Below are 22,005 nucleotides of genomic sequence, written 5' to 3'. Positions count from 1 at the left end.
ATTAGAATCATTACCAAGAAACGAAAGTACCTGGTAATTTAGTTGGCGTGCACGAGCTCTAGTAATTGGTCCAGTATGTATAGCAGCAGGGGCTGTGGGTGTAACAATTGTATTGATGTCCTCATCAGCATTCATACGCTCAATGTTTTCCTTAGTTAACTCATGCATTTTTAAAATCAATTCAGCACGTTGTTTAGCATCAAAATTAACCTTCTCCGAAGATGGAAGAGGCAACAAATCAATAGGTGCACGAGGTAGGAAACCATACACAACTTCAAAAGGGCACATCTTAGTAGTAGAATGCAATGAACGATTATAAGCAAATTCAATATGAGGCAAGCATTCCTCCCACATTTTCTTATTATTCTTCAAAACAGCCCTAAGCATAGTAGACAACGTTCTATTGACTACTTCAGTTTGTCCATCAGTTTGGGGGTGACAAGTAGTACTAAAAAGCAGTTTAGTCCCCAACTTAGCCCATAAACATCTCCAAAAGTGGCTAAGAAATTTAGTATCACGATCTGAAACAATAGTATTTGGCACACCATGCAAACGAATAATTTCACGAAAGAACAAATTAGCAACATTAACAGCATCATCGCTTTTATGACATGGTATAAAGTGTGCCATTTTCGAGAATCTATCCACGACAACAAATATGCTATCCCTCCCCTTCTTTGTTCGAGGTAAACCTAAAACAAAGTCCATAGATATATCCTCCCAAGGAACACTAGGTACAGGCAAAGGCATATATAAACCATGAGGATTGAGTCGTGACTTAGCTTTTTGACATGTAGTGCAGCGAGCAATAAAACGCTCAACATCCCGTCTCATCTTTGGCCAAAAGAAATGTGTAGCAAGTACGTCCTCCGTCTTCTTCACGCCAAAGTGTCCCATTAATCCTCCTCCATGCGCCTCCTGCAACAACAAAAGACGAACGGAGCTAGCTGGAATGCATAGCTTGTTAGCAAGAAACACAAATCCATCGTTAACGACAAACTTGTTCCACATTCTTCCTTCTTTACAATTCTGCATTACATCTTTAAAATCAGCATCATGCACATATTGATCTTTGATGGTCTCCAAACCAAATATTTTGAAGTCAAGTTGTGAAAGCATAGTATAGCGACGAGACAATGCATCAGCAATAACATTTTCTTTTCCATTCTTGTGTTTAGTGACATAAGGGAAAGTCTCAATGAATTCAACCCATTTAGCATGTCTACGATTCAGTTTAGCTTGACTTTTAATATGTTTCAAAGATTCATGATCAGAATGTATAACAAATTCTTTGGGCCATAAATAATGTTGCCATGTTTCTAAAGTCCGAACAAGAGCATATACTTCTTTATCATAAGTAGAATAATTCAGACTAGGCCCACTCAATTTTTCAGAAAAGTATGCAACAGGTTTGCCATCTTGTAATAACACACCTCCTAATCCAATTCCACTAGCATCACATTCAAGCTCAAAAGTCTTATTAAAATCAGGAAGTTGGAGTAAAGGAGCATGTGTCAACTTATCTTTCAATACCGAGAAGGCTTCTTCCTGTGCGGTACCCCAAACAAAAGGCACATCCTTCTTTGTAAGCTCGTTGAGAGGTGCTGCAATGGTGCTGAAATCTCTCACAAAACGCCTATAGAATCCAGCGAGGCCAAGAAAACTCCTCACTTGTGTGACCGTTTTGGGCTGCGGCCAACTCTCAATAGCTTCAATCTTGGCTTTATCAACTTCGATTCCCTGTGGAGTAACAACATAGCCAAGAAAAGATACTCGGTCGGTGCAAAAGGTGCACTTCCCAAGGTTACCAAACAAACGTGCATCACGTAGAGCAATAAAAACAGCACGTAAATGTTCCAAATGTTCTTCTAAAGATCTGCTATAAATCAGTATATCATCAAAACAGACTACCACAAATCGTCCAATGAAAGCACGTAAAACTTCGTTCATTAGTCTCATGAAAGTACTAGGCGCATTAGTTAAACCAAAAGGCATGACTAACCACTCATATAATCCAAACTTAGTTTTAAATGCTGTTTTCCATTCATCCCCCAATTTCATACGAATTTGATGGTATCCACTACGCAAATCAACTTTGGAGAATATTGTAGAGCCACTCAATTCATCAAGCATATCATCTAGCCTAGGAATAGGATGACGATAACGAATAGTAATATTATTAATGCCTCTACAATCAACACACATACGCGATGTACCATCCTTTTTCGGCACTAGAATAATAGGAACAGCACAAGGACTAAGGGATTCGCGTATATAACCTTTGTCGAGAAGCTCTTGTACTTGACGCATAATCTCCTTCGTCTCCTCTGGATTGGTACGGTATGGCGCATGGTTTGGCAGTGAAGCACCGAGAATTAAGTCGATCTGATGCTCAATCCCTCGAATAGGTGGTAATCCCGGTGGCACGTCTTGTGGAAAGACGTCAGCGAACTCCTGCAAAATGTTAGTGATAGCAGGAGGCAAAGAGGAAGGCACGTCCTCGAATGAAAATAATGCCTCTTTGCACACAAAAGCATAGCAAACAGATTTGCTGAAATCTAGCTCATCAATATCAGATTTGGTGGCAAATAAACATGCACTTTTCAATTTAATTTCAGAAGCAACACTAGATTGTTTATTATTAGGCTTCATTTGTTGCTCAAATTCTTTTGCCACAATCTGATTTTCACTCTTATTCTTCTCTTGTTTTGCTTTATTAGCTCTATTAATATCATCTTTCAAAATAGAATCAGGAGTCATAGGAAGCAAAGTAATACTTTTATCCTTATGAACAAGAGTATACTGATTGTTTCTACCATGGTGTACAGAATTTTTATCAAATTGCCATGGTCTACCAAGTAATAAGGAACATGCTTGCATAGGTACCACATCACAATCAACATAATCAGCATATGTAGATATACTAAAATGCACACGAACAGTACGTGTTACCTTAACCTTGCCGCTGTTGTTGAACCATTGGATGTAGTAAGGATGTGGATGTGGTCTTGTGGTGAGAGAAAGCTTCTCCACCATCTCCATGCTAGCCAAGTTGTTGCAGCTCCCTCCATCTATGATGACGCGCACAGAACGTTCTTTCACAACTCCCTTGGTATGGAACAAATTGTGCCTCTGGTTTTGCTCAGCTTGTGTGACCTGCACACTCAAAACACGTTGAGAAACTAAACATTCATACCTGTCAGCGTCTTCAGGAGCCATGTATTGCGTCTCATGATCAGAATCATCTCCACCATGTTCTTCACGTGTAATAAGAGCCAAAGTCTCCTCATCATAGTCACTAGCGGACTCATATCCACCATCCGCGGTAGCAATCATCACACGCGGAGATTTGCATTCTCTCGCATAATGACCTCCTCCCTTACAACGACGACAAATAATATCACTTGTGTGCCCTGTTGATGCCATGGAAGAAGAAGAACTCTGTGCAGGCCCAGCAGGTGCGCTCTTGGCAGATAATGGTGGTTGTGCCTGTTTTCTTGTATCACGACTGGAGGAGGCACGTGATTGAGGTGCTGGTGCAGTTGAAGTAGAAGATGCACGCGGTGTCCATGATGAAGGTTGGCCTGCAGAAAAGTTAGTTCGCGCCAATGCTTGTCGATCCTGCACTTCACGTTCAGCTTTACAAGCAAGATGGAATAAACGAGTGATATTAGTATACTCCTTATAGTCTAGAATGGTCTGAATCTCTCTATTTAATCCACCCAGAAAACGTGCAAGCATAGCTTCATTCTCCTCAACAATACCACATCTAATCATGCCAGTTTGTAATTCCTGATAATATTCTTCTACAGAATTTTTCCCTTGTCTTAAACGCTGCAATTTTTGAAGCAATTCACGTTGATAATATGGTGGAACCCAACGCGTACGCATAGCAGTTTTCAAAGCAGCCCAAGTAGTTGGAATAGGATATAATCTACAATGTTCAGACCACCATACACATGCAAAACTAGTGAAAGAACAAACAGCAGCAGCAACTCGTCTCTCCTCAGGATATTGTAAACATGTAAATCGTTGTTCAGTTTCTAACTCCCAAGTAAGATATATATCAGGAACATATCTACCCTCAAATGGTGGAATATTCAATTTCATAATAGAGGCGGAGGTGTCCCGTCTTTCGATGAGATGGCAGATTTCGCTTTGGTGGAAGTCGACTTTGACGATCCGACTACGAACGTGCGAGGACGTCGCGCCTTGGCAATCGCTAAACCAACTCCGAGAGGTTATTGACCACGCCGGAGCACGATCAACCTGACCACGAGGGTCTGTTTCCTGCGAGCAAACGAAGAACAAGCAAGAAACTAAGATTGCAATCTGGATATTGCGAATATAAGATGAAAGCTTTATTGATCAAGGTGGGGTTCTGTGACGCCTTTGTCTGGTCGTTGAACACAAACGAAGTACGCGAAGTTGCAGCTATGGCGAACTTTTAATCTAAACAAAACCCCAAAGTCTAAACGATGCCCTAAGGGCTGTATATATGGAGGAAGAGGGGGGAATTTCGTGGCCCTTGGTGGAGGGGTCCGAAATCAACCCTATCTCTTGTTTCCCCACACATACGGACTCTAAAAATAGCCTATACTGATGTATTTCGAAATTACATGGGCCTGGCCCAATAATAAGGTGACGCAGCACCTAAAATAGCCTCGGGACGAAATTTATGAAGTGGCATCTTGTATATTTCGTCCAAGGCTTCATGCACCCATTATGGTGGCTTCAAAGTCCTGAAATCATCACTTGTAACTCCGTTCTTGTTCCCCTTGCGCATGCCATCATCTCCATGCTTGTTCTTGCTCCAATGTTCATCCTTCTCCAAGCTAGGCCCTTCATTTGTAAGCAAAACAAATGTATCCAATTTAGGCAGCATCATATTCTCATGAACATTAGAATCATTACCAAGAAACGAAAGTACCTGGTAATTTAGTTGGCGTGCACGAGCTCTAGTAATTGGTCCAGTATGTATAGCAGCAGGGGCTGTGGGTGTAACAATTGTATTGATGTCCTCATCACAAATGTTCTTCCAAAGATCTGCTATAAATCAGTATATCATCAAAATAGACTACCACAAATCGTCCAATGAAAGCACGTAAAACTTCGTTCATTAGTCTCATGAAAGTACTAGGCGCATTAGTTAACCCAAAAGGCATGACTAACCACTCATATAATCCAAACTTAGTTTTAAATGCTGTTTTCCATTCATCTCCCAATTTCATACGAATTTGATGGTATCCACTACGCAAATCAACTTTGGAGAATATTGTAGAGCCACTCAATTCATCAAGCATATCATCTAGCCTAGGAATAGGATGACGATAACGAATAGTAATATTATTAATGCCTCTACAATCAACACACATACGTGATGTACCATCCTTTTTCGGCACTAGAATAATAGGAACAGCACAAGGACTAAGGGATTCGCGTATATAACCTTTGTCGAGAAGCTCTTGTACTTGACGCATAATCTCCTTCGTCTCCTCTGGATTGGTACGGTATGGTGCACGGTTTGGCAGTGAAACACCGGGAATTAAGTCAATTTGATGCTCAATCCCTCGAATAGGCGGTAATCCCGGTGGCACGTCTTGTGGAAAGACGTCAGCGAACTCCTGCAAAATGTTAGTGACAGCAGGAGGCAAAGAGGAAGGCACGTCCTCGAATGAAAATAATGCCTCTTTGCACACAAAAGCATAGCAAACGGATTTGCTGAAATCTAGCTCATCAATATCAGATTTGGTGGCAAATAAACATGCACTTTTCAATTTAATTTCAGAAGCAACACTAGATGGTTTATTATTAGGCTTCATTTGTTGCTCAAATTCTTTTGCCACAATCTGATTTTCACTCTTATTCGTCTCCTGTTTTGCTTTATTAGCTCTATTAATATCATCTTTCAAAATGGAATCAGGAGTCATAGGAAGCAAAGTAATATTTTTATCCTTATGAACAAGAGTATAGTGATTGTTTCTACCATGGTGTACAGAATTTTTATCAAATTGCCATGGTCTACCAAGTAATAAGGAACATGCTTGCATAGGTACCACATCACAATCAACATAATCAGCATATGTAGAGATACTAAAATGCACACGAACAGTACGTGTTACCTTAACCTTGCCGCTGTTGTTGAACCATTGGATGTAGTAAGGATGTGGATGTGGTCTTGTGGTGAGAGAAAGCTTCTCCACCATCTCCATGCTAGCCAAGTTTGCTCTGATACCACTTGATAGAGGCAAAGGTGTCCCGTCTTTCGATGAGATGGTGGATTTCGCTTTGGTGGAAGTCGACTTTGACGATCCGACTACGAACGTGCGAGGACGTCGCGCCTTAGCAATCGCTAAACCAACTCCGAGAGGTTATTGACCACGCCGGAGCACGATCAACCTGACCACGAGGGTCTGTTTCCTGCGAGCAAACGAAGAACAAGCAAGAAACTGAGATTGCAATCTGGATATTGCGAATATAAGATGAAAGCTTTATTGATCAAGGTGGGGTTCTGTGACGCCTTTGTCTGGTCGTTGAACACAAACGAAGTACGCGAAGTTGCAGCTATGGCGAACTTTTAATCTAAACAAAACCCAAAGTCTAAACGATGCCCTAAGGGCTGTATATATGGAGGAAGAGGGGGGAATTTCGTGGCCCTTGGTGGAGGGGTCCGAAATCAACCCTATCTCTTGTTTCCCCACACATACGGACTCTAAAAATAGCCTATACTTATGTATTTCGAAATTACACGGGCCTGGCCCAATAATAAGGTGATGCAGCACCTAAAATAGCCTCGGGACGAAATTTAGGAAGTGGCATCTTGTATATTTCGTCCAAGGCTTCATGCACCCATTATGGTGGCTTCAAAGTCCTGAAATCATCACTTGTAACTCCGTTCTTGTTCCCCTTGCGCATGCCATCATCTCCATGCTTGTTCTTGCTCCAATGTTCATCCTTCTCCAAGCTAGGCCCTTCATTTGTAAGCAAAACAAATGTATCCAATTTAGGCAGCATCATATTCTCATGAACATTAGAATCATTACCAAGAAACGAAAGTACCTGGTAATTTAGTTGGCGTGCACGAGCTCTAGTAATTGGTCCAGTATGTATAGCAGCAGGGGCTGTGGGTGTAACAATTGTATTGATGTCCTCATCATCCTCCCCTTCTTGAAATGAAGTCGTCCTCGACGGGAGTTCATCTTCCTCACCCAAATAAGGCTTCAAATATGCAATGTTAAAAGTGGGACTAACCCCAAAATCTGCAGGCAGCTCAAGTTTATATGCATTATCATTTATTTTCTCTAACACCTTAAAGGGACCGTCAGCACGTGGCATTAGCTTTGATTTGCGCAAATCAGGAAATCTATCCTTACGCAAATGTAACCAAACAAGATCTCCAGGTGCAAACACAACATGTTTTCTACCCTTATCTCCAGCAAGTTTATATTTAGCATTCATAAGCTCAATGTTTTCCTTAGTTAAATCATGCATTTTTAAAATCAATTCAGCACGTTGTTTAGCATCAAAATTAACCTTCTCCGAAGATGGAAGAGGCAACAAATCAATAGGTGCACGAGGTAGGAAACCATACACAACTTCAAAAGGGCACATCTTAGTAGTAGAATGCAATGAACGATTATAAGCAAATTCAATATGAGGCAAGCATTCCTCCCACATTTTCTTATTATTCTTCAAAACAGCCCTAAGCATAGTAGACAACGTTCTATTGACTACTTCAGTTTGTCCATCAGTTTGGGGGTGACAAGTAGTACTAAAAAGCAGTTTAGTCCCCAACTTAGCCCATAAACATCTCCAAAAGTGGCTAAGAAATTTAGTATCACGATCTGAAACAATAGTATTTGGCACACCATGCAAGCAAATAATTTCACGAAAGAACAAATCAGCAACATTAACAGCATCATCGCTTTTATGACATGGTATAAAGTGTGCCATTTTCGAGAATCTATCCACGACAACAAATATGCTATCTGATGAGGACATCAATACAATTGTTACACCCACAGCCCCTGCTGCTATACATACTGGACCAATTACTAGAGCTCGTGCACGCCAACTAAATTACCAGGTACTTTCGTTTCTTGGTAATGATTCTAATGTTCATGAGAATATGATGCTGCCTAAATTGGATACATTTGTTTTGCTTACAAATGAAGGGCCTAGCTTGGAGAAGGATGAACATTGGAGCAAGAACAAGCATGGAGATGATGGCATGCGCAAGGGAAACAAGAACGGAGTTACAAGTGATGATTTCAGGACTTTGAAGCCACCATAATGGGTGCATGAAGCCTTGGACGAAATATACAAGATGCCACTTCATAAATTTCGTCCCGAGGATCTTTTAGGTGCTGCGTCACTTTATTATTGGGCCAGGCCCATGTAATTTCGAAATACATAAGTATAGGCTATTTTTAGAGTCCGTATGTGTGGGGAAACAAGAGATAGGGTTGATTTCGGACTCCTCCACCAAGGGCCACGAAATTCCCCCCTCTTCCTCCATATATACAGCCCTTAGGGCATCGTTTAGACTTTGGGTTTTGTTTAGATTAAAAGTTCGCCATAGCTGCAACTTCGCGTACTTCGTTTGTGTTCAACGACCAGACAAAGGCGTCACAGAACCCCACCTTGATCAATAAAGCTTTCATCTTATATTCGCAATATCCAGATTGCAATCTCAGTTTCTTGCTTGTTCTTCGTTTGCTCGCAGGAAACAGACCCTTGTGGTCAGGTTGATCGTGCTCCGGCGTGGTCAATAACCTCTCGGAGTTGGTTTAGCGATTGCTAAGGCGCGACGTCCTCGCACGTTCGTAGTCGGATCGTCAAAGTCGACTTCCACCAAAGCGATATCCATCATCTCATCGAAAGACGGGACACCTTTGCCTCTATCAGGCATATATAAACCATGAGGATTGAGTCGTGACTTAGCTTTTTGACATGTAGTGCAGCGAGCAATAAAACGCTCAACATCCCGTCTCATCTTTGGCCAAAAGAAATGTGTAGCAAGTACGTCCTCCGTCTTCTTCACGCCAAAGTGTCCCATTAATCCTCCTCCATGCACCTCCTGCAACAACAAAAGACGAACGGAGCTAGCTGGAATGCATAGCTTGTTAGCACGAAACACAAATCCATCGTTAACAACAAACTTGTTCCACATTCTTCCTTCTTTACAATTCTGCATTACATCTTTAAAATCAGCATCATGCACATATTGATCTTTGATGGTCTCCAAACCAAATATTTTGAAGTCAAGTTGTGAAAGCATAGTATAGCGACGAGACAATGCATCAGCAATAACATTTTCTTTTCCCTTCTTGTATTTAATGACATAAGGGAAAGTCTCAATGAATTCAACCCATTTAGCATGTCTACGATTCAGTTTAGCTTGACTTTTAATATGTTTCAAAGATTCATGATCAGAATGTATAACAAATTCTTTGGGCCATAAATAATGTTGCCATGTTTCTAAAGTCCGAACAAGAGCATATAATTCTTTATCATAAGTAGAATAATTCAGACTAGGCCCACTCAATTTTTCAGAAAAGTATGCAACAGGTTTGCCATCTTGTAATAACGCACCTCCTAATCCAATTCCACTAGCATCACATTCAAGCTCAAAAGTCTTATTAAAATCAGGAAGTTGGAGTAAAGGAGCATGTGTCAACTTATCTTTCAATACCGTGAAGGCTTCTTCCTGTGCGGTACCCCAAACAAAAGGCACATCCTTCTTTGTAAGCTCGTTGAGAGGTGCAGCAATGGTGCTGAAATCTCTCACAAAACGCCTATAGAATCGAGCGAGGCCAAGAAAACTCCTCACTTGTGTGACCGTTTTGGGCTGTGGCCAACTCTCAATAGCTTCAATCTTGGCTTTGTCAACTTCAATTCCCTGTGGAGTAACAACATAGCCAAGAAAAGATACTCGGTCGGTGCAAAAGGTGCACTTCCCAAGGTTACCAAACAAACGTGCATCACGTAGAGCAATAAAAACAACACATAAATGTTCCAAATGTTCTTCCAAAGATCTGCTATAAATCAGTATATCATCAAAATAGACTACCACAAATCGTCCAATGAAAGCACGTAAAACTTCGTTCATTAGTCTCATGAAAGTACTAGGCGCATTAGTTAACCCAAAAGGCATGACTAACCACTCATATAATCCAAACTTAGTTTTAAATGCTGTTTTCCATTCATCTCCCAATTTCATACGAATTTGATGGTATCCACTACGCAAATCAACTTTGGAGAATATTGTAGAGCCACTCAATTCATCAAGCATATCATCTAGCCTAGGAATAGGATGACGATAACGAATAGTAATATTATTAATGCCTCTACAATCAACACACATACGTGATGTACCATCCTTTTTCGGCACTAGAATAATAGGAACAGCACAAGGACTAAGGGATTCGCGTATATAACCTTTGTCGAGAAGCTCTTGTACTTGACGCATAATCTCCTTCGTCTCCTCTGGATTGGTACGGTATGGTGCACGGTTTGGCAGTGAAACACCGGGAATTAAGTCAATTTGATGCTCAATCCCTCGAATAGGCGGTAATCCCGGTGGCACGTCTTGTGGAAAGACGTCAGCGAACTCCTGCAAAATGTTAGTGACAGCAGGAGGCAAAGAGGAAGGCACGTCCTCGAATGAAAATAATGCCTCTTTGCACACAAAAGCATAGCAAACAGATTTGCTGAAATCTAGCTCATCAATATCAGATTTGGTGGCAAATAAACATGCACTTTTCAATTTAATTTCAGAAGCAACACTAGATGGTTTATTATTAGGCTTCATTTGTTGCTCAAATTCTTTTGCCACAATCTGATTTTCACTCTTATTCTTCTCCTGTTGTGCTTTATTAGCTCTATTAATATCATCTTTGAAAATGGAATCAGGAGTCATAGGAAGCAAAGTAATATTTTTATCCTTATGAACAAGAGTATAGTGATTGTTTCTACCATGGTGTACAGAATTTTTATCAAATTGCCATGGTCTACCAAGTAATAAGGAACATGCTTGCATAGGTACCACATCACAATCAACATAATCAGCATATGTAGAGATACTAAAATGCACACGAACAGTACGTGTTACCTTAACCTTGCCGCTGTTGTTGAACCATTGGATGTAGTAAGGATGTGGATGTGGTCTTGTGGTGAGAGAAAGCTTCTCCACCATCTCCATGCTAGCCAAGTTGTTGCAGCTCCCTCCGTCTATGATGACGCGCACAGAACGTTCCTTCACAACTCCCTTGGTATGGAACAAATTGTGCCTCTGATTTTGCTCAGCTTGTGTGACCTGCACACTCAAAACACGTTGAGCAACTAAACATTCATACCTGTCAGCGTCTTCAGGAGCCATGTATTGCGTCTCATGATCAGAATCATCTCCACCATGTTCTTCACGTGTAATAAGAGCCAAAGTCTCCTCATCATAGTCACTAGCTGATGAGGACATCAATACAATTGTTACACCCACAGCCCCTGCTGCTATACATACTGGACCAATTACTAGAGCTCGTGCACGCCAACTAAATTACCAGGTACTTTCGTTTCTTGGTAATGATTCTAATGTTCATGAGAATATGATGCTGCCTAAATTGGATACATTTGTTTTGCTTACAAATGAAGGGCCTAGCTTGGAGAAGGATGAACATTGGAGCAAGAACAAGCATGGAGATGATGGCATGCGCAAGGGGAACAAGAACGGAGTTACAAGTGATGATTTCAGGACTATGAAGCCACCATAATGGGTGCATGAAGCCTTGGACGAAATATACAAGATGCCACTTCATAAATTTCGTCCCGAGGCTATTTTAGGTGCTGCGTCACCTTATTATTGGGCCAGGCCCATGTAATTTCGAAATACATAAGTATAGGCTATTTTTAGAGTCCGTATGTGTGGGGAAACAAGAGATAGGGTTGATTTCGGACCCCTCCACCAAGGGCCACGATATTCCCCCCTCTTCCTCCATATATACAGCCCTTAGGGCATCGTTTAGACTTTGGGTTTTGTTTAGATTAAAAGTTCGCCATAGCTGCAACTTCGCGTACTTCGTTTGTGTTCAACGACCAGACAAAGGCGTCACAGAACCCCACCTTGATCAATAAAGCTTTCATCTTATATTCGCAATATCCAGATTGCAATCTTAGTTTCTTGCTTGTTCTTCGTTTGCTCGCAGGAAACAGACCCTCGTGGTCAGGTTGATCGTGCTCCGGCGTGATCAATAACCTCTCGGAGTTGGTTTAGCGATTGCTAAGGCGCGACGTCCTCACACGTTCGTAGTCGGATCGTCAAAGTCGACTTCCACCAAAGCGAAATCCACCATCTCATCGAAAGACGGGACACCTTTGCCTCTATCATCTACCAAGTAATAAGGAACATGCTTGCATAGGTACCACATCACAATCAACATAATCAGCATATGTAGAGATACTAAAATGCACACGAACAGTACGTGTTACCTTAACCTTGCCGCTGTTGTTGAACCATTGGATGTAGTAAGGATGTGGATGTGGTCTTGTGGTGAGAGAAAGCTTCTCCACCATCTCCATGCTAGCCAAGTTGTTGCAGCTCCCTCCGTCTATTATGACGCGCACAGAACGTTCCTTCACAACTCCCTTGGTATGGAACAAATTGTGCCTCTGATTTTGCTCAGCTTGTGTGACCTGCACACTCAAAACACGTTGAGCAACTAAACATTCATACCTGTCAGCGTCTTCAGGAGCCATGTATTGCGTCTCATGATCAGAATCATCTCCACCATGTTCTTCACGTGTAATAAGAGCCAATGTCTCCTCATCATAGTCACTAGCGGACTCATATCCACCATCCGCGGTAGCAATCATCACACGCGGAGATTTGCATTCCCTCGCATAATGACCTCCTCCCTTACAACGATGAAAAATAATATCACTTGTGTGCCCTGTTGATGCCATTGAAGAAGAAGAACGCTGTGCAGGACCCGCAGGTGCGCTCTTGGAAGATAATGGTGGTTGTGCCTGTTTTCTTGTATCACGGCTGGAGGTGGCACCGGATGGAGGTGCTGGTGCAGTTGAAGTAGAAGATGCACGTGGTGTCCATGATGAAGGTCGGCCTGCAGAAAAGTTAGTTCGCCCCAATGCTTGTCGATCATGCACTTCACGTTCAGCTTTACAAGCAAGATGGAATAAACGAGTGATATTAGTATACTCCTTATAGTCTAGAATGGTCTGAATCTCTCTATTTAATCCACCCAGAAAACGTGCAAGCATAGCTTCATTCTCCTCAACAATACCACATCTAATCATGCCAGTTTGTAATTCCTGATAATATTCTTCTACAGAATTTTTCCCTTGTCTTAAACGCTGCAATTTTTGAAGCAATTCACGTTGATAATATGGTGGAACCCAACGCGTACGCATAGCAGTTTTCAAAGCAGCCCAAGTAGTTGGAATAGGATATCATCTACAATGTTCAGACCACCATACACATGCAAAACTAGTGAAAGCACAAACGGCAGCAGCAACTCGTCTCTCCTCAGGATATTGTAAACATGTAAATCGTTGTTCAGTTTCTAACTCCCAAGTAAGATATATATCAGGAACATATCTACCCTCAAATGGTGGAATATTCAATTTCAGTTTAGGAATATGGACATCATCTCGTACCTGAGGTGGTGGTGCAGGCCTACCATTACGAATATATACCTGAGGTCGACCTGCTGGTGGTGGTACAGGTGGCTGCACGTAGTGTTGATTTTGATCAACCTCATCCTCATAATCTCCCACATAAGCATCCTCCTCCGCATCAGCAGCAGGAGCCACAGAAGTATCAACAGCAGCACCAACAGTTTGGCCAAACGCAAGAGGAACACGGCTTGCTCGGCGGAGGTCTGCTTCGCGACGTGGAGGTAGTCGTTGTTGTTGTTGTTGGAGAGGTGCGTTAGGTGCAGCGGGTGGTGGTGGTGGAAGACGTGCGAGCAATTCATTAAACTTGTTATCGAGCTTTGTTTCGAACGTCTTCTCAAGGCCAGTGATCTTCTCCATGGCCTCTTCAAAATTGTTCAACACATCTTGCACCTGTCCAGTCATCATTTGCTGAAACTTATCATGAAGCTCCTTGTTCGATAAATTCTCCCAGTCAATCTCGTCGGCTTGTGATCCTGGCATGGTTAGCAGCAATAGAAACACACAAGAATATGATCCTACAGACTACGAACAAGTGGTGGTGGTGGGTGTCACAAATCCGTCAAGCAAATCTCAAATTCTTACCAGTTCTTACCCAGCAGCAGGCGGTGATCGGCAACCGTTGTAGTCAAAAACTCTCAAAGCTTGGATATAGCGATTACCAGGGAGAGTCAAACGCACGACGTAGATGTATGTGGAGCTGGGAAGGCTTATAATATGGTAGCAAAAAGGGTCAGCAATAATCAATTCAGAGATGCAAAGTTGAATAAACGCTCAACGACGGTACTGTGCTGGTCCTAGGCTAGACTGTGCTAGAGACGCGAGCCTAGAACACTAACAAAATCACGGCGCGGCACGTAAACAAGGGAAAAGCACACTCTGAATTTTTTTTTCGCTCTTTTTTTTTGCGCTCTTTTTTTTTTGCGCTGTTTTTTTTTTCCGAAACCTACTCCGGCAAGGAAACACGAATCGGAATCTAGATGGATCCCGAAAACAAACCTAATAAGCAAAGAACTCGGATTGGTGGTGGATATATGGTGGTGGTATATGGCAGCGGTGGTGGTAGCGGTGGTAGTATATGGATATGGATCGGTGGTGGTATATGGACACGGATTGGTGGTGGTATATGGATACGGATTCGGTGCGGTGGTGGTAGATGGCAGGGGCGATGATGATGGTGCGGCGGCGGCGTGACAACTTATGACCAGAACTCGAAACTCTAAAAGACTAGACTCTAAGACCAGCAACTAGACACGACGATGTAACCGCAAATTCAACAAAGCAAAACCCTAAAAAGATTATGCAAGGCTCAGATTGGTTCGGATATGATGAACTAACCCTAATTTTTTATTTTTTTTGTGGCTTTTTCGTGGACTATAGGTATGAAGAACAGACTCGATCTAAACTACGAAAAACTCTAAAATCTCACCGAGCAACCTGGAAATCTGATACCACTTGATAGAAGCAAAGGTGTCCCGTCTTTCGATGAGATGATGGATATCGCTTTGGTGGAAGTCGACTTTGACGATCCGACTACGAACGTGCGAGGACGTCGCGCCTTAGCAATCGCTAAACCAACTCCGAGAGGTTATTGACCACGCCGGAGCACGATCAACCTGACCACGAGGGTCTGTTTCCTGCGAGCAAACGAAGAACAAGCAAGAAACTAAGATTGCAATCTGGATATTGCGAATATAAGATGAAAGCTTTATTGATCAAGGTGGGGTTCTGTGACGCCTTTGTCTGGTCGTTGAACACAAACGAAGTACGCGAAGTTGCAGCTATGGCGAACTTTTAATCTAAACAAAACCCAAAGTCTAAACGATGCCCTAAGGGCTGTATATATGGAGGAAGAGGGGGGGAATTTCGTGGCCCTTGGTGGAGGGGTCCGAAATCAACCCTATCTCTAGTTTCCCCACACATACGAACTCTAAAAATAGCCTATACTTATGTATTTCGAAATTACATGGGCCTGGCCCAATAATAAGGTGACGCAGCACCTAAAATAGCCTCGGGACGAAATTTATGAAGTGGCATCTTGTATATTTCGTCCAAGGCTTCATGCACCCATTATGGTGGCTTCAAAGTCCTGAAATCATCACTTGTAACTCCGTTCTTGTTCCCCTTGCGCATGCCATCATCTCCATGCTTGTTCTTGCTCCAATGTTCATCCTTCTCCAAGCTAGGCCCTTCATTTGTAAGCAAAACAAATGTATCCAATTTAGGCAGCATCATATTCTCATGAACATTAGAATCATTACCAAGAAACGAAAGTACCTGGTAATTTAGTTGGCGTGCACGAGCTCTAGTAATTGGTCCAGTATGTATAGCAGCAGGGGCTGTGGGTGTAACAATTGTATTGATGTCCTCATCATTTCAGTTTAGGAATATGGACATCATCTCGTACCTGAGGTGGTGATGAGGACATCAATACCATTGTTACACCCACAACCCCTGCTGTTATACATACTGGACCAATTACTAGAGCTCACGCACGCCAACTAAATTACCAGGTACTTTCGTTTCTTGGTAATGATTCTAATGTTCATGAGAATATGATGCTGCCTAAATTGGATACATTTGTTTTGCTTACAAATGAAGGGCCTAGCTTGGAGAAGGATGAACATTGGAGCAAGAACAAGCATGGAGATGATGGCATGCGCAAGGGAAACAAGAACGGAGTTACAAGTGATGATTTCAGGACTTTGAAGCCACCATAATGGGTGCATGAAGCCTTGGACGAAATATACAAGATGCCACTTCATAAATTTCGTCCCGAGGCTATTTTAGGTGCTGCGTCACCTTATTATTGGGCCAGGCCCATGTACTTTCGAAATACATAAGTATAGGCTATTTTTAGAGTCCATATGTGTGGGGAAACAAGAGATAGGGTTGATTTCGGACTCCTCCACCAAGGGCCACGAAATTCCCCCCTCTTCCTCCATATATACAGCCCTTAGGGCATCGTTTAGACTTTGGGTTTTGTTTAGATTAAAAGTTCGCCATAGCTGCCACTTCGCGTACTTCATTTGTGTTCAACGACCAGACAAAGGCGTCACAGAACCCCACCTTGATCAATAAAGCTTTCATCTTATATTCGCAATATCCAGATTGCAATCTTAGTTTCTTGCTTGTTCTTCGTTTGCTCGCAGGAAACAGACCCTCGTGGTCAGGTTGATCGTGCTCCGGCGTGGTCAATAACCTCTCGGAGTTGGTTTAGCGATTGCTAAGGCGCGACGTCCTCGCACGTTCGTAGTCGGATCGTCAAAGTCGACTTCCACCAAAGCGAAATCCACCATCTCATCGAAAGACGGGACACCTTTGCCTCTATCAAGTGGTATCAGATTTCCAGGTTGCTCGGTGAGATTTTACAGTTTTTTAGTAGTTTAGATCGAGTCTGCTCTTCATACCTATAGTCCACGAAAAAGCCACACAAAAAAAATTTAGGGTTAGTTCATCATATCCGAACCAATCTGAGCCTTGCATAATCTTTTTAGGGTTTTGCTTTGTTGAATTTGCGGTTGCATCGTCGTGTCTAGTTGCTGGTCTTAGAGTCTAGTCTTTTAGAGTTTCGAGTTCTGGTCATAAGTTGTCACGCCGCCGCCGCACCATCATCATCGCCCCTGCCATCTACCACCACCGCTTATCCGCCACCGCTTCGAATCCGTATCCATATACCACCACAGCTGTCATATACCACCACCGCTGCCATCTACCACCATATATCCACCACCAATCCGAGTTCTTGTCATATTAGGTTTGATGAGGACATCAATACAATTGTTACACCCACAGCCCCTGCTGCTATACATACTGGACCAATTACTAGAGCTCGTGCACGCCAACTAAATTACCAGGTACTTTCGTTTCTTGGTAATGATTCTAATGTTCATGAGAATATGATGCTGCCTAAATTGGATACATTTGTTTTGCTTACAAATGAAGGGCCTAGCTTGGAGAAGGATGAACATTGGAGCAAGAACAAGCATGGAGATGATGGCATGCGCAAGGGGAACAAGAACGGAGTTACAAGTGATGATTTCAGGACTTTGAAGCCACCATAATGGGTGCATGAAGCCTTGGACGAAATATACAAGATGCCACTTCATAAATTTCGTCCCGAGGCTATTTTAGGTGCTGCGTCACCTTATAATTGGGCCAGGCCCATGTAATTTCGAAATACATAAGTATAGGCTATTTTTAGAGTCCGTATGTGTGGGGAAACAAGAGATAGGGTTGATTTCGGACTCCTCCACCAAGGGCCACGAAATTCCCCCCTCTTCCTCCATATATACAGCCCTTAGGGCATCGTTTAGACTTTGGGTTTTGTTTAGATTAAAAGTTCGCCATAGCTGCAACTTCGCGTACTTCGTTTGTGTTCAACGACCAGACAAAGGCGTCACAGAACCCCACCTTGATCAATAAAGCTTTCATCTTATATTCGCAATATCCAGATTGCAATCTCAGTTTCTTGCTTGTTCTTCGTTTGCTCGCAGGAAACAGACCCTCGTGGTCAGGTTGATCGTGCTCCGGCGTGGTCAATAACTTCTCGGAGTTGGTTTAGCGATTGCTAAGGCGCGACGTCCTCGCACGTTCGTAGTCGGATCGTCAAAGTCGACTTCCACCAAAGCGAAATCCACCATCTCATCGAAAGACGGGACACCTTTGCCTCTATCAAGAAATCACCTGACAAATATGCATATATGCAATATTTTTGGTCATATCCAAGGTAGTCATGTCCTCATCAATTCAACACGTTGTTTAGCATCGAAATTAACCTTCTCCGAAGAATGAAGAGGCAACAAATCAATAGGTGCACGAGGTAGGAAACCATACACAACTTCAAAAGGGCACATCTTAGTAGTAGAATGCAATGAACGATTATAAGCAAATTCAATATGAGGCAAGCATTCCTCCCACATTTTCTTATTATCTTCAAAACAACCCTAACCATAGTAGACAATGTTCTATTGACTACTTCAGTTTGGCCATCAGTTTGGGGGTGACAAGTAGTACTAAAAAGCAGTTTAGTCCCCAACTTAGCCCATAAACATCTCCAAAAGTGGCTAAGAAATTTAGTATCACGATCTGAAACAATAGTATTTGGCACACCATGCAAGCGAATAATTTCACGAAAGAACAAATCAGCAATATTAACAGCATCATCGCTTTTATGACATGGTATAAAGTGTGCCATTTTCGAGAATCTATCCACGACAACAAATATGCTATCCCTCCCCTTCTTTGTTCGAGGTAAACCTAAAACAAAGTCCATAGATATATCCTCCCAAGGAACACTAGGTACAGGCAAAGGCATATATAAACCATGAGGATTGAGTCGTGACTTAGCTTTTTGACATGTAGTGCATCGAGCAATAAAACGCTCAACATCCCGTCTCATCTTTGGCCAAAAGAAATGTGTAGCAAGTACGTCCTCCGTCTTCTTCACGCCAAAATGTCCCATTAATCCTCCTCCATGCGCTTCCTGCAACAACAAAAGACGAACGGAGCTAGCTGGAATGCATAGCTTGTTAGCACGAAACACAAATCCATCATTAACGACAAACTTGTTCCACATTCTTCCTTCTTTACAATTCTGCATTACATCTTTAAAATCAGCATCATGCACATATTGATCTTTGACGGTCTCCAAACCAAATATTTTGAAGTCAAGTTGTGAAAGCATAGTATAGCGACGAGACAATGCATCAGCAATAACATTTTCTTTTCCCTTCTTGTGTTTAATGACATAAGGGAAAGTCTCAATGAATTCAACCCATTTAGCATGTCTACGATTCAGTTTAGCTTGACTTTTAATATGTTTCAAAGATTCATGATACAGAATGTATAACAAATTCTTTGGGCCATAAATAATGTTGCCATGTTTCTAAAGTCCGAACAAGAGCATATAATTCTTTATCATAAGTAGAATAATTCAGACTAGGCCCACTCAATTTTTCAGAAAAGTATGCAACAGGTTTGCCATCTTGTAATAACACACCTCCTAATCCAATTCCACTAGCATCACATTCAAGCTCAAAAGTCTTATTAAAATCAGGAAGTTGGAGTAAAGGAGCATGTGTCAACTTATCTTTCAATACCGTGAAGGCTTCTTCCTGTGCGGTACCCCAAACAAAAGGCACATCCTTCTTTGTAAGCTCGTTGAGAGGTGCTGCAATGGTGCTGAAATCTCTCACAAAACGCCTATAGAATCCAGCGAGGCCAAGAAAACTCCTCACTTGTGTGACCGTTTTGGGCTGCGGCCAACTCTCAATAGCTTCAATCTTGGCTTTGTCAACTTCAATTCCCTGTGGAGTAACAACATAGCCAAGAAAAGATACTCGGTCGGTGCAAAAGGTGCACTTCCCAAGGTTACCAAACAAACGTGCATCACGTAGAGCAATAAAAACAGCACGTAAATGTTCCAAATGTTCTTCCAAAGATCTGCTATAAATCAGTATGTCATCAAAGTAAACTACCACAAATCGTCCAATGAAAACACGTAAAACTTCGTTCATTAATCTCATGAAAGTACTAGGTGCATTAGTTAACCCAAAAGGCATGACTAACCACTCATATAATCCAAACTTAGTTTTAAATGCTGTTTTCCATTCATCTCCCAATTTCATACGAATTTGATGGTAGCCACTACGCAAATCAACTTTGGAGAATATTGTAGAGCCACTCAATTCATCAAGCATATCATCTAGCCTAGGAATAGATGACGATAACGAATAGTAATATTATTAATGCCTCTACAATCAACACACATACGTGATGTACCATCCTTTTTCGGCACTAGAATAATAGGAACAGCACAAGGACTAAGGGATTCGCGTATATAACCTTTGTCGAGAAGCTCTTGTACTTGACGCATAATCTCCTTCGTCTCCTCTGGATTGGTACGGTATGGTTGATGAGGACATCAATACAATTGTTACACCCACAGCCCTTGCTGCTATACATACTGGACCAATTACTAGAGCTCGTGCACGCCAACTAAATTACCAGGTACTTTCGTTTCTTGGTAATGATTCTAATGTTCATGAGAATATGATGCTGCCTAAATTGGATACATTTGTTTTGCTTACAAATGAAGGGCCTAGCTTGGAGAAGGATGAACATTGGAGCAAGAACAAGCATGGAGATGATGGCATGCGCAAGAGGAACAAGAACGGAGTTACAAGTGATGATTTCAGGACTTTGAAGCCACCATAATGGGTGCATGAAGCCTTGGACGAAATATACAAGATGCCACTTCATAAATTTCGTCCCGAGGCTATTTTAGGTGCTGCGTCACCTTATTATTGGGCCAGGCCCATGTAATTTCGAAATACATAAGTATAGGCTATTTTTAGAGTCCGTATGTGTGGGGAAACAAGAGATAGGGTTGATTTCGGACTCCTCCACCAAGGGCCACGAAATTCCCCCCTCTTCCTCCATATATACAGCCCTTAGGGCATTGTTTAGACTTTGGGTTTTGTTTAGATTAAAAGTTCGCCATAGCTGCAACTTCGCGTACTTCGTTTGTGTTCAACGACCAGACAAAGGCGTCACAGAACCCCACCTTGATCAATAAAGCTTTCATCTTATATTCGCAATATCCAGATTGCAATCTTAGTTTCTTGCTTGTTCTTCGTTTGCTCGCAGGAAAAAGACCCTCGTGGTCAGGTTGATCGTGCTCCGGCGTGGTCAATAACCTCTCGGAGTTGGTTTAGCGATTGCTAAGGCGCGACGTCCTCGCACGTTCGTAGTCGGATCGTCAAAGTCGACTTCCACCAAAGCGAAATCCACCATCTCATCGAAAGACGGGACACCTTTGCCTCTATCAAGTGGTATCAGAGCCACCACCTCAGGTATATATTCGTAATGGTAGGCCTGCACCACCACCTCAGGTACGAGATGATGTCCATATTCCTAAACTGAAATTGAATATTCCACCATTTGAGGGTAGATATGTTCCTGATATATATCTTACTTGGGAGTTAGAAACTGAACAACGATTTACATGTTTACAATATCCTGAGGAGAGACGAGTTGCTGCTGCTGTTTGTGCTTTCACTAGTTTTGCATGTGTATGGTGGTCTGAACATTGTAGATTATATCCTATTCCAACTACTTGGGCTGCTTTGAAAACTGCTATGCGTACGCGTTGGGTTCCACCATATTATCAACGTGAATTGCTTCAAAAATTGCAGCGTTTAAGACAAGGGAAAAATTCTGTAGAAGAATATTATCAGGAATTACAAACTGGGATGATTAGATGTGGTATTGTTGAGGAGAATGAAGCTATGCTTGCACGTTTTCTGGGTGGATTAA

The sequence above is a fragment of the Triticum dicoccoides genome, chromosome 4A, assembly GCF_002162155.2.
Source record: "Triticum dicoccoides isolate Atlit2015 ecotype Zavitan chromosome 4A, WEW_v2.0, whole genome shotgun sequence".
NCBI lineage: Eukaryota > Viridiplantae > Streptophyta > Magnoliopsida > Poales > Poaceae > Triticum > Triticum dicoccoides.
The sequence above is the reverse complement of the archived record's forward strand: the minus strand, read 5'-3'. Positions refer to the sequence as shown.